This window comes from Equus quagga, chromosome 3 (genome assembly GCF_021613505.1).
Source record: "Equus quagga isolate Etosha38 chromosome 3, UCLA_HA_Equagga_1.0, whole genome shotgun sequence".
Classification (NCBI taxonomy): domain Eukaryota; kingdom Metazoa; phylum Chordata; class Mammalia; order Perissodactyla; family Equidae; genus Equus; species Equus quagga.
Window position 1 is genome coordinate 73,043,550 of NC_060269.1, and position 12,992 is coordinate 73,056,541.

A 12,992-nucleotide genomic window follows, 5' to 3' on the forward strand; every position below is an offset into this window, starting at 1 on the left:
AAGAAGGATGGGAACACAGCTGTGGTTTTTTGAGTAATAGGGCTGTCACTCCATATTTTTTAACATCACACACATATTAAGTCAAAAGACCTCTAAACCCTTATCATTAATGATTATTTTAACAATTTACTAAATATAATTATATCCATTTCATTTGTCATTTAAGGTGCATCTGTTAATATTCTAGTTTTGAAATGGAATTGTGCAATCATTAGAGAAATTCACTTGTTTAGTTTCTCAGAAATTTATGAAAAAGCCTTTAGTATGATTTATTAAAGAACAATTTTTAAAAATATGTTACTGTTTCACTTGGTTGAATTTTTCTTAAGTCAATATTATTAGGCTTTTGGCTTAAGTGTAGGAGGTAGCAAGCCAGAAAGAGATTTGCTTTCAATATTACAGTACAAAAACCTAGACATTCTGCAAATTGAAAACATTTTTGAAACCCATTGGATAGCTTGGGTCACTGTGCAACTGACAAACACAACCGTAGAGTTGCCAGTAACAGCATTCCATTGCTAGGGGAGGGGGAAATATCAGGAGACTCTCTGGGATATATGTGCAAAGAGAAGGCTTACAACTTAAAGTTAATTAGATATTAAACATATCTTGTAGGCCAAACCCCATCCTAAGTATAAGGTAACACTAGAGGAATTTGGATATTTTGGTACATTGAAGTAGCCACCGTATCAACCACACTGAAGCCCAGCTCAACTCCCACACTTAATGTTATGCAAAAAGTGAGTTAATTTCCAGGCATAACTATCATTTACTTCAGTATCTATTGTTCTAAAAACCATATCCATTCTTAACCATTATGGCACACAAATAAGTGGAAGCAAATAACTCACTACAAAAAGACACAGATATTAACAGAATTAGATTCAGCTATGACCTAGACATTAGAAGTAACAGACAGGCAATCTAAAATAAATATGACTCTTGTGGGTTTTAGTGGAAAGGTAGACAACACGAATGGATAGACGGGGATTTCAGCAACGTCATGGAACTATGAAACTAAATCAAATAAAGGTGTTAGGAAAAAATGAAAAATAACAGAGATAAAGGATATTTTTTAAAATTTTTATTGAGATTATGATAGTGTACAAGTTTGTGAAATTTCAGTTGTACATTATTGTTTGTCAGTCGTGTTTTAGGTGCACCATGTCACCCTTTGTGCCCATCCTGCACCTCTCTTTCCCCTGGTAACCACTTATCTGTTCTCTTTGTCTACATGTTTAACTTCACTTATAAAAGTGGAGTCATACAGAGATTGTCTTTCTCTATCTGGCCTATTTCACTTAACATAAGACCCTTAAGGTCCATCCATGTTGTTGCAAATGGGACAATTTTATCCTTTTTCATGGCTGAGTAGTATTCCATTGTGGACATATACCATATCTTCTTTATCCAATCTTCACTTGATGGGCACTTAGGTTGCTTCCATGTCTAGGCTATTGTAAATAACACTGCAATGAACATAGGGGTGCATGGGACTTTTGGCATTGCTGATTTCAAGTTCTTTGGATAGATAACCAGTAGTGGGATGGCTGGGTCACATGGGATTTCTATTTTTAATTTTTTGAGAAATCTTCATAATGTTTTCCATCGTGGCTTCACCAGTTTGCATTCCCATCAGAAGTGTAGGAAAGTTCAATAAAGGGCATTTTTAAGGGGCACAAAAACTGCTTCAACCTAGATGAGGAAAGAACTAGTGAAATTAAAGATAGAACAATGGAAAACACACAAAATTACATGCAAAGAATAAAAAGGATCAAAGAAAACATCAAAGAGTTGGGTACCAATATCAAATAGTAAAAAATACCATAATTTGAAACTCAGAAGCAAAAGAGAAGGAGGTTAGGGCAGAGGGAATATGTGTAGAGATAATGGCTAAGAAGATTCCGAAATTAAAAAAGATACCCAAAACAAATCAAGAAAGCTCAGAAAATACAAAGCAGAAAGAAAACACACATACACACACAATAAAACACAAAAGAACAAAAGTAAAAGAAAAAATATTGAATACAAGAATCATCATATATTGAACGGGGCTTTTCAACCTCAGAAATATTGGCATTTTGCACTGGGTGATTTTTGTTGTGAGGCACATTCCTGTGCATTGTATGCTGCTTAGCAGTGTCTGTGACCTCTTCACCATAGATGCCAGCAGTACTCCCTTGAAGTTGGGAAAATTAAAGACATTCCATGTGTTGTCAGATGGCCTCTTCATGCTTGTTGGGATGGGGAGGATGCAATTGAGTATAAAACCAATTCTACTTTAGAACAGCTGATCTAAAGGAAAAAGTTAAGCATTATAGCACATTTCATTGCAGAAAATGTGAAAGTCAGAATAAATGGACAGAAAGTTGAAAATGTTAAAGGGGAAACAACAAAAAAATCAGTCACTCCAGAATGGTATACACGTGAAAATATCTTTCACAAATGGCAGACAAAACAACTTTTTTTGAGACTAACAGAAACTGACAGAATTTATTACCTGTAGGCATGTATTGCTAGAAATATTAAAATAAGTTATTCAGGGAGAAGGAAAATACTACCAGACAGAAAATTCAAGCTACACAAGGAAATGAACACTGGTAATTGCACAATGAATAAATGTATTTTTTTCATATTTTTATTGTTCTAAAAGGCATCTGATTGTCTGAAGGGAAAAAGTAGCATAAAATGACATTTACAGAGTCTGTACAAGTAAAATATATAATAGTAGCATGATAAGAGAACCTGTAAGTTTACTGTTCTTTAAGTCCATAGAAGACCTATAATTTATTTTAAAAAGGTCTTTGTAAACTCTTAGAAAACCATTTTGATTTTAAAGAAATAAAAATATGAAGTCAATAGAGGAGGGAAAATAATGGGAATCATAGAAAAATTCTTTCCAAAGAAGACAAAAATGAAAGACACAGGATAGATTAAACACATAGAGATAAGGTATAAAGATGGTAGATTTAATTCAGCCATATAAGTAATTACATTAACCATAATAGACTAGACACCCAATTTAAAGATGGAGGTTGTCATACTGGACACATAAAAAACTCCGGACTATCTACATAAATCTTCTTAATTGTAAAGACATATTGTGTTAAATATAAAAAGATATAAAATATATCATTCATGAATATATTAATATAAAACAAAGTAGACTTTAGAACAAGAAATATTACTAAGGATAAGGAGGACATAAAATAAGGAAGAAGTCAATTCACCATGATTCATAGCAATCTTAAATGTATTGATTGAAAGAATACATATTGTTAAGATAGTAAGACTCCCTAAATTGATTAACAGATTCAATGAAATCCCAGCCAAGATCTCAATAAGACTTTTTTTATTAATTGACCAGCTGATTCATAATTTATATACAGTCAAAACTAGAAAAAACAAACAATATTGAAATTCACAAAATCATTGAAAGAATCTCACTACCTGATTTCTTAATTCTTTTAAAGATTATTTTATTTTATTTTTTTCTCCCCAAAGCCCCGTGGTACATAGTCATATATCTTAGTTGCAGGTCCTTCTAGGTGTGGCATGTGGTACGTCGCCTTGATGTGGCCTGATGAGCAGTGCCATATCTGCACCCAGAATCCGAACTGGTGACACCCTGGGCTGCCGAAGCGTAGCACAAGAACTTAACCACTCGGCCACGGGGCTGGCCCCTCACTACCTGATTTCTAAACTTACTATAAAACAAAGTAACTAAGGCAATGTGGTATTCAAAGTATAAACATATAGACCGATGGAACAGAGCAGCAGATCCAAATACAGACACACATCTAAATGATCAGATCATTTTCCACAGATGCAAAGTGTGTACAATGGAGAAAGGACAGTCTTTTAACAAAAGATGCTAGATCCCTTAAATGCCCATGTGCAAAAGATGGGCTTCAGTTGGTAAATCATACCACATAAAATAATTAACTCAAATGGTCGTAGAACTAAATGTAAAATCAAATTTTAAAGCTTCCAGAAGAAAACATGAGAAAAATTCCTTGTAATTTTACATTAGACAAACATTTCTTAGATATAAATCCCAAATCATAATCAATAAAAGAAAAATGGTAAGTGAGATGACATCAAAATTAAAAACTTTGCTCCTCAAAAGCCACTGTTGAAAGAATGGAAAAGTTAGACCTACAATAGAAGAACGTCTTTCCAAGCACACAGCTGATAAAGAATTTGTATGCAGAATATAGACAAGACTCTCAAAATTAAACAACACACTTCTGTATAAGCCAAAGGTCAAACAAGAGAAATTGTAGAAAATTTTGAATTGAATGAAAATAAAAACACAATCTATAACATTTTAAAAGATATTTCTAAAGTACTTAGAGGGAAATCTAGGTCTTAAATACCTATATTAGAAAAGAAGAAATATCTCAAAACTAGAACTTTAGCTTCCACATTTAGAAGCTAGAAAAAGGAATGATGAACTAAAAACAAACAAACAAAAAGGAAAAGGAAGCATATTATAAAGACTGGTATGCGCACCAATAATAGAAAGATGAAAAACAATGGAGAAAATCAGAGTTTAAACTTGAAAAGATCAGTAAAATTTATAAAATTTTATCTAGAATTTAACCAAATCAGATAAGATACAAATTAATATAATCAGGAGGCATATTGACCTTCTAGAAATTAAAACGACTATAGCAAATGTTATAAACAACATATGCAAACACATTAGTCAACTTAGATGATAAGGACAAATTCCTAAAAGGAAAAATTACCAAAATTGACAAAAGAAGAAATAGAAATCTGAATAGACATATAAAAATAAATAAATTGAATTTGTAATTAAAATATTTTTCACTCCTACCAATATCTAGACACAGATGGCTTCACTACCTAAATTTACTAAACATCTATATAAATAATAATAGCAACTGTTGATTAACTCATGTAAGAGATCTTCTTTTCAATTTATTTATTAAGCCAGTATTACCCTGATAACAAAGTCAAAAAAGAAACATGAGGAAAGAAAACACAATATGATATCTCTCACATTTGTAGATACAAATATTGTCAGCAAAAATATTAGCAAAATAAATCCAATAATGCGCTTAAAGAGTAATAAATCACAACCAAGTAAGATCTATCCCAGGAATGCAAGGTGGGTTTAACAAACGAAAAGCAATTACTGTAGCACATCAATTCTGTAAAATAAAACACAAAAACCATATAGCCACCTCAATAATTGCAGAAAAAGTTGTTTGAGACAATCCAACACCAATTTAAGATAAAAAAAAGTCTGAGCAAAGTAGAAATAGAGAAAGTTACTTCAACCTACCAAACATTCTTCTTGCACCACACTTAATGTTTAAGGAGTGAGTGATTTCCCCTTAAAGTAAAAAAATAATGCTGGATGTCCACTCTCAGTACTGATGATAGACAGATATTTAGAAAGGTAGATAGATACATAGATGACATATACATAGATGGATAGATAGATGATAGATTAATAAATCAGTCAGTCATCTGAAGTTGAAGTAAAACTGATTTTATTCACAGACTTCATGATCTTATAAGTAGAAAATCATAAGCATTCCGCATACACACACAAAAACCACTAGAATAACTGAGTTCATCACAGTCACAAGATACAAAATCATTATACAAAAAACAATTTTATTTCTAAATAGTAGCAAAATAATATCTGAATGTGAAATTAAGAAAACAATGTGATTCATGATAACACAAAAATACTTAGAATTGAATTTAATGAAAGAAAAGTACTTAATCCTGAAAATTACAAAACATGTTAATTGGTACTGGTATAACGTAGACAAATATATCAATGTAATAGAATCAGTGATCCAATAATAAACACATAATGGCTGATTGCTTTTTGTCAAAGCTACCAAAGCTATTTATTGGGGAAGGATACTCTTCGCAATAAATAGTAAAAAGTAATTGACTACTCACATGCAAAAAAGATGAACTAAAACCTATATTTCAGACCAAACACATCATTAACTCAAAATGGATCATAGACCTAAATTTACAAACAAAAAGTACAAATTATATATCTGATGATAGTTTTACATCAATAGTATATAAAGAATACTTACAACTAAGGTACAGTCATTCACTGCATAATGATGTTTCATTCAATGATGGACCCCATACTCGTTAGACAGTGGTCCCATAAGATTAGTGCCGTGTAGCCTAGGTATGCAGCAGGCTGTACCATCTAGGTTTGTGTAAGTACACTCTATGATGTTTGCACAATGACCAATTGCCTAGTGATGCATTTCTCAGAATTTATCCCCTTCATTAAGTGTTGCATGACTGTATAGAAAAGCAAATACAATCATTAAAATAGACAAAATACTTGAATACGTATTTTAACAGAGAAGATACAATCTAAAAGGAATATTATGAGTTGGAAAGAGGCAGAATGACGTGCTATGAGTTTGAGGTTCCTCGTTTAAGGCATAAAAAAATCAAAGCCTTAAGAACAAAAATATTCTAAGTTAAACCTTTTTATGATATTGATACATTTCTAATCCTAATTTCTACATCCTGTCTAACTGTCACCCTAATGCGGAGAGTTGAATCAATATACCTGTGAGCTGATCCTGGGGAATCAAGACAGTGAACTATCTCTGCTCAGTATATAAGGTGATACTTTTGGATTTGTTTTGGGTTCACCATAAATTAATTCTTCTTATCAGCCTAGAACATTAGGAAGAGAATTTTCCTGTTTTAACTATGAAGTAGGTAAATAACTCAGTTTTTTTTTTTTGTTCTGGTCAGGTAATACAAAAACAGTAAGTTCAGGAAAGTGATATTTTGACTTAAAAATTAGTTCAAGAAATGGAGAAAACATCAGATTATGTTTCCAGTCTAGGATCTCTTCACTCAGTGTCATTGTATGTGAGTATGTGAAGGTGTGTTTATATTCCTCCTGATGTCCTGGAAGGAGGGCAGAGAATAAAATTCCTCAACTTCCATCTTCCTTTTCTTTAGAGACAGCCCTAAAAAGAAGACCCCACTTAGATGGAATACACAGCATAACCACTTTCTCCAACCAACAACTTGAGTTAACTTGGGAAATGTTTTCACTTACCTCCTTTTTATTCTGCTTTCATTCTGGCTTACCACTCCAGTTTGAAAAATCTGTGTTGCTGTCTCTCCAGGGTTTTAAACCACTCTTCCCTTGGATCTGTATTGTGAAAACAGAGTTTTCTGGTATAGCTCTGGGAACTCTTCTTTTGAAAAACTACCTTCATGGACAACACACTGATTTAGACTTAACTCTTCTTTTTCCTTTGTCACACTACTCTAGGCCTTGGGGAGCTAGACTAGACAGATGTATGGTTCTAAAGCAATGGTTCTATCCACCACTGTACCTGTACTATTTTCATAATTATCATGTTAATCTAATTCCAGAATTGGCAAAATAAACAACTACTTTGAAAAAGTACCGTAAACTTTATGTGGTGCATAGTACCAATAGGTTTCACAACAATCCCTTAATGTACATCTGAAAACAATATTTAAAAGTTATGATTAGGGCTGGCCACATAGCCAAGTGGTTAAGTTCATGCACTCTGCTTTGGCAACCCAGGGTTTTACTGGTTTGGATCCTGGGCACAGACATGGCTCCACTCATCAAGCCATCCTGAGGTGGTGTGTCACATAGCACAACCAGAGGCACTCACAACTAGAATGTACAACTATGTACTGGGGGGACTGGGGAGAAGAAGAAGGAAAAAATGAGAAGATTGGGAACAGATGGTAGTTAGGTGCCAATCTTTAAAAAAAATTACGATCGCTATCAATGGTAGATTGATTTAAAAATATTATAATGAAAAATGTAAGAGTCAGATAATTAACCACCTAAATGTTTAATTTATGCATCCAAATATCCAGACTACATATTAAGTTTGTTATCAAAGATACAAGTTCATAAGTGGTTGGCTTTTATTTTTCTCTTTTCATGGTGTTTTGTCTTCATGTAGACTTAAGGAAGGAGTTAAAAAATTAAAGATGAGTGCTATAGGTTAACTGACGTTTGGTTAAGTGATGTGAAATAATTGGGTTGTTGGCTGGTGAAATACCCTGAGGTCTAATTAGCCATAGCTAAGAAACTTCACAGAATTTACCTACTAATAGGATATATGTTAGCACTTGTAAGCCTGAAGAGAAGGGTCGTATCCAGAGGTGCCATTTATAAATCAACAAAGATGCTTATTTTAGCTCAGCTAGTTGGCATTTTAATTATTTTTAAAGATTGGTACCTGGGCTAACATCTGTTGCCAATCTTCTTTTTTTTTTTCATTCTTCTCCCCAAAGCCTCCCAGTACATAGTTGTATACCCTAGTTGTGAGTGCCTCTGGTTTTGCTATGTGGAACGTGGCCTCAGCATGGCCTGATGAGCAGTGCCATGTCTACGCCCAGGATCCAAACCAGCGACAAAACACTCGGCCGCTGAAGTGGAGTGTCCTAACTTAACCACTCAGCCATGGGCCAGCCCCTAATTGGCATTTTAATCTTACAGCTTTACTTTGTTCTTGGTGAAGTAACAGCTCCCTGGGGCCCTGGCCATGAAGCTATGTCAGACAAGTTCATAGTGAGGTTATTTTTTCCAGGAGGTCATTTAATTATAGAATCTGAGATTTCAATGGATCTTACAAGTCATATAATTACCCCTCACCCCCACCAATCTGAGGTTTAAATCTCTTCTTCAGCATGTCAGGTATAAGAAAGGTAGATTAAATGACAGTACTACCAACTTAGGAGTAAAAATATTTTGAGGTCTTTTGTGCTTATTGATATATATTTAAAATAGTTAGAATTGTATTACCTATTCAAGTTTGCATCCATGTTTATCCCCACTTAATATTACAATATAAAAATTTTGCTGTGATATCTCATAATTTTTAAAAAATCTCTATTGAAAACTACATATTATTCAAATATATTCACTATATTTTACTTATCCATTTCTCTAATGTTGGAATTTCCATGTAGTTTCTCATTTTCCACAGCTTTTAATCATTGTACTTAAAATATTTATACATAATTTTTTTCTCTTTTAAAAATATTTTCCTTTAAGGTTTATTCCTAGAAAGGTTATTGTGGAGTCAAAGAAAAAGGAGAAAGTAATTCGTATTTCTTCATAGTTATTTCTAAATCACTTATTAATTATATCTTATTTTTAATTTATGTCACTGTACTCTTTTCTGATCTGTTGGAGAGTTCACCTCAGAATAAGAAAATGCAGCAAAGCTATGCACTTTGTTCTCACATAAGTATAAGATCTCTATTTTGGATAATTAAATAGTAATGTTCTTTTCAACTATCTTTGAAAGGAAAAGAAACATTTTTGCAGAGTACAATTTCTTATATTTATGTTTCCTCTTTTCTTTCCTTTGGGAAATTTATGTCCGCAAAGCTCCTCATTCTATTAGTAAAGTAATTTCCTATAACCAGGAATGATGGATGATGGATATTATGGAGGTTAGGAGAAGATGATGTGAGAATACATATGGCAGACACACAAAGGAGTGAGAGGATCTCATGGATGGACGACCTGCTGCCATTTGTAATAAAATGTTGGGGGAGGGATTTCCAAAGGTATTTAACAGGAACACTTTTTAAGACTTTGTGTGGACATATATAGGTTAATATATATAGCAAGAGTCCAATAAATTGACTGAGTGGACATGTAATAGGTACTTATAGTAAGTAATAGATCTTAAATGTGTTTGTGTCTGTGTGTGTATATGTAGAGAACTTTATTTAGCAGACTCTTTCTTCCTGTTCTCCACACTAAGTTTCTATTTTTACAGGTTTAAAAATAAGGCTTTCCTTTGCTTGACAGATCCTTATGTATTGAACACCTACCCAAGAATTTTTTTTTATCCCTGTCTACTGAAGCTGGAAATTTCCTGAATGTCACTATGTTAAATTGTATTTGGAACAGAATTTTGAAGAATAAAAACTATTAATTAACAAACACTATAGTTATCTTAAAAGTAAAATGACCCAGTAACATACTCTTTCCTTAAGGCAATTAATATTTTCCTACTTACCCTATAAAGTGTGTCAGAAACTATTAAACTGGAAGGTAGCTTCCTTTCAAAAGTTTGTTTCTCATAAAGTAGAGAGTAGTGATAAATAGAGTGGGAGGATGATAAGGCTGGAATTCCTAGGTTTATAGCTGGGGAAGCGTGCATATTTTTACAAATGAAGATGTAGGAAGTGTGATAAGTCACCCAGCATTTATTCATCACCCAAAAGATGCCAGGCATTGCAGATCTTATGCCAGGCACTGTGGTAGGCATAGCAGGAAAACACACGTGAATAGCATAGTGTTTTGGTAGGTACTAGGGAGTGTGTGTCACCCATGACTTATTTGTTTCCATGATCTGTCTACTTCTGACAAATAGTTATTGACCACGTCTTTCTTTCCACAGTTAGAGCCGTGGATTCAAACGTAAATTCTCCTGGAAGTGGGAATGACTTTTACCTTACAAAATCTATCTGAGAGTTGCGATTTGTAAGCTCACAGACACAGAGGAGGGTTTGGAAGCACAGCACATCAAAATAACTAAGCAAAGTCACATAGTTGGAGGGGGCCAGCCCCATGGCCAAGTGGTTAAAATTCCACGCATTCTACTTTGGAGGCCTGGGTTCTCAGGTTCAGATCCCAAGTGCGGAGGTATTCCATTCATTTGCCATGCTCTGGAGGCACCCCACATACATAATAGAGGAAGATCAGCACAGACATTAGCTCAGGGCTAATCTTCCTCAAGGGGAAAAAAATACAGAGAAGAATTCACAACGGATGTTAGCTCAGGGCAAAACTTCCTCACACAAAAAAAGGTCATAGAGTTGGAAACAGGAGAATCTAGATGTCAGATATATAGTATTTTCTCAGTAAACCACATGTCAAATGTTGCCCTATAGAGGTTTTATAGGTGACAGCTACTAGGTGTCTGAAGAGATTGAAAGCAACATGGAGGTAATGAGGAAGAATTGAAACAATTACTGGGGCAAAGAGTGCCAAGGACATGCTCCATGTTTACAGTGACTACTCTATTTTTGTGCTGTGAAATACAGACTACAACCCCTTCATGATTATTAGGGTTTTTTTTTTTATCCCTTTGTAGGTAATGTAGGCGGCAGGAAGGTGTAACTTCCTGAATGGATCACCTCACACCTCCCAACAATATGACTGAACTTATTCTCTTAGGACTCACACAGAATCCAGACTTGCAGAAAATAATCTTCATTGTCTTTTTGTTCATTTTTCTATTTACCGTGCTGGCCCATTTGCTCATTGTCATCACCATCTCCCTCAGCCTCACACTTTCAGCTCCCATGTACTTCTCTCTTACTTACTTGTCCTTTATAGACACCTCCTATCCCTCTGTCACCACTCCCAAGATGAACATCCACCGGCTGTGCCAGAGAAGAACCATTTTCTTCAGGGGCTGCCTGATTCAGCTCTTTGTAGAGCACTTTCTTGGAGGATCAGAGATCCTCCTCTTCCTTGTCGTGGTCTATGATAGCTATGCGGCCATCTGCAGGCCTCTGTACCACATGACCTCGTGCAACAGGGGCTGTGCCACCTCCTGGTGGTAGTGGTCTAGATCAGGGTGATCCTGCACCCTACTGTGCATATTCTTTTCATACTTGACTTGCCCTTCCGTGGTCCCAATGTCATTGACCACTTCATGTGCAATCTCTTCCCACTGCTGAAACTTGCCTGCAGGGACTCCTACAGACTCAGAATGGTTGTGGTAACCAACAGTGGGCCATGTGCTTGCTTATTTTTTCCATGCTGCTCATCTCTTTCATAGCCATCCTGGCCTCCCTCAGGTCCTATGGCTCCAAAGGATGACACAAATACCTCCCACCTTGTGGCTCCCACTTTACTGTAGCTGTACTCTTTTTGTGCCTTGGATATTCACCTGCATGTGTCCTGCGGCCACGTACCCTGTGGTCAAGTTAGTGACTGTATTCTTTGCCATCCTCATTCCTGTATTAAATCCTATCATTTACAGAATGAGAAACACGGAGGTAAAACATGACATAAGGGGAGACAAGTACCATATGATTACACTAATTTGTGGAAGGTAATCAAACACATACATAACAAGAACAGATTAGTGATTACTAGAGGAGTGGGGAATGAGGGAGGGTGAAAGGGGTAAAGGGGCACACATGTATGGTGATGTATAAAAAACTAGACTATTGGTGGTGAATATGATGCAGCCAATAAATAAAATGAAATATAATAATGTACACCTGTAACTTACATAATGTTATAAGCCAATATATCCCCAACAAAATAAATAAAAAAAAAAAACAGAGAGAGGCAAAGGGAGAATTGATGATAGAAGGAAAAAGCAATGTCACAACAGCAGCAGAAGGAGAACACATGATGTGATGCTGGGCTATGAGCCAAGAATGTAGGTGGCCTTTAAAAGGTGGAAATGGTAAGGAAAGGAATTCTTTCCCTGAGGCTTCAGAATAGTCAGCTCTGTCAATGTCTTGATTTTAGCCCCATAAGACTCATTTCTGATTTCTGAAGAGAACTATAAGAGAATAAATTTTTTATTGTTTTAAGGCAAAAAAAAATGCCCCAAGGATTTTGTTGAAGATGAGAATAGCTTAGGCTGTTCACCCCAAGAAGGTGATGATGTATATAAATAGGGAGGATTATATCTGTCATGATATGTGCAAGAACATCAACAAATTTTAAAGATCACTGACAGAAAAAGAAGTCCCAGATACTAATGTTTATTGAGTAATTAATAGTGGCCAAGCCCTCTGACAGGTGCTTTAATGTACTTTACCATGGCACCAATGCTCACGTGCATAGGTTCAGGCTTTGTAACAGAAGAACAACCATAAACACATAGTGTGATGATCCTAGAGGATGCTTTCTCCAGGCTCGCTGCTCCTTTACTGAATGTTCACATGTATGTGACTGGGATGGAGTTGGCTTT

The 12,992-nt window shown here is 35.1% G+C and overlaps 1 pseudogene; it reads left to right on the forward strand.

Moving 5' to 3' along the window:
* Positions 1-11,181: 11,181 nt before the first annotated feature.
* Positions 11,182-12,658, forward strand: LOC124236784 (olfactory receptor 4C46-like; annotated as a pseudogene).
* Positions 12,659-12,992: the final 334 nt, after the last annotated feature.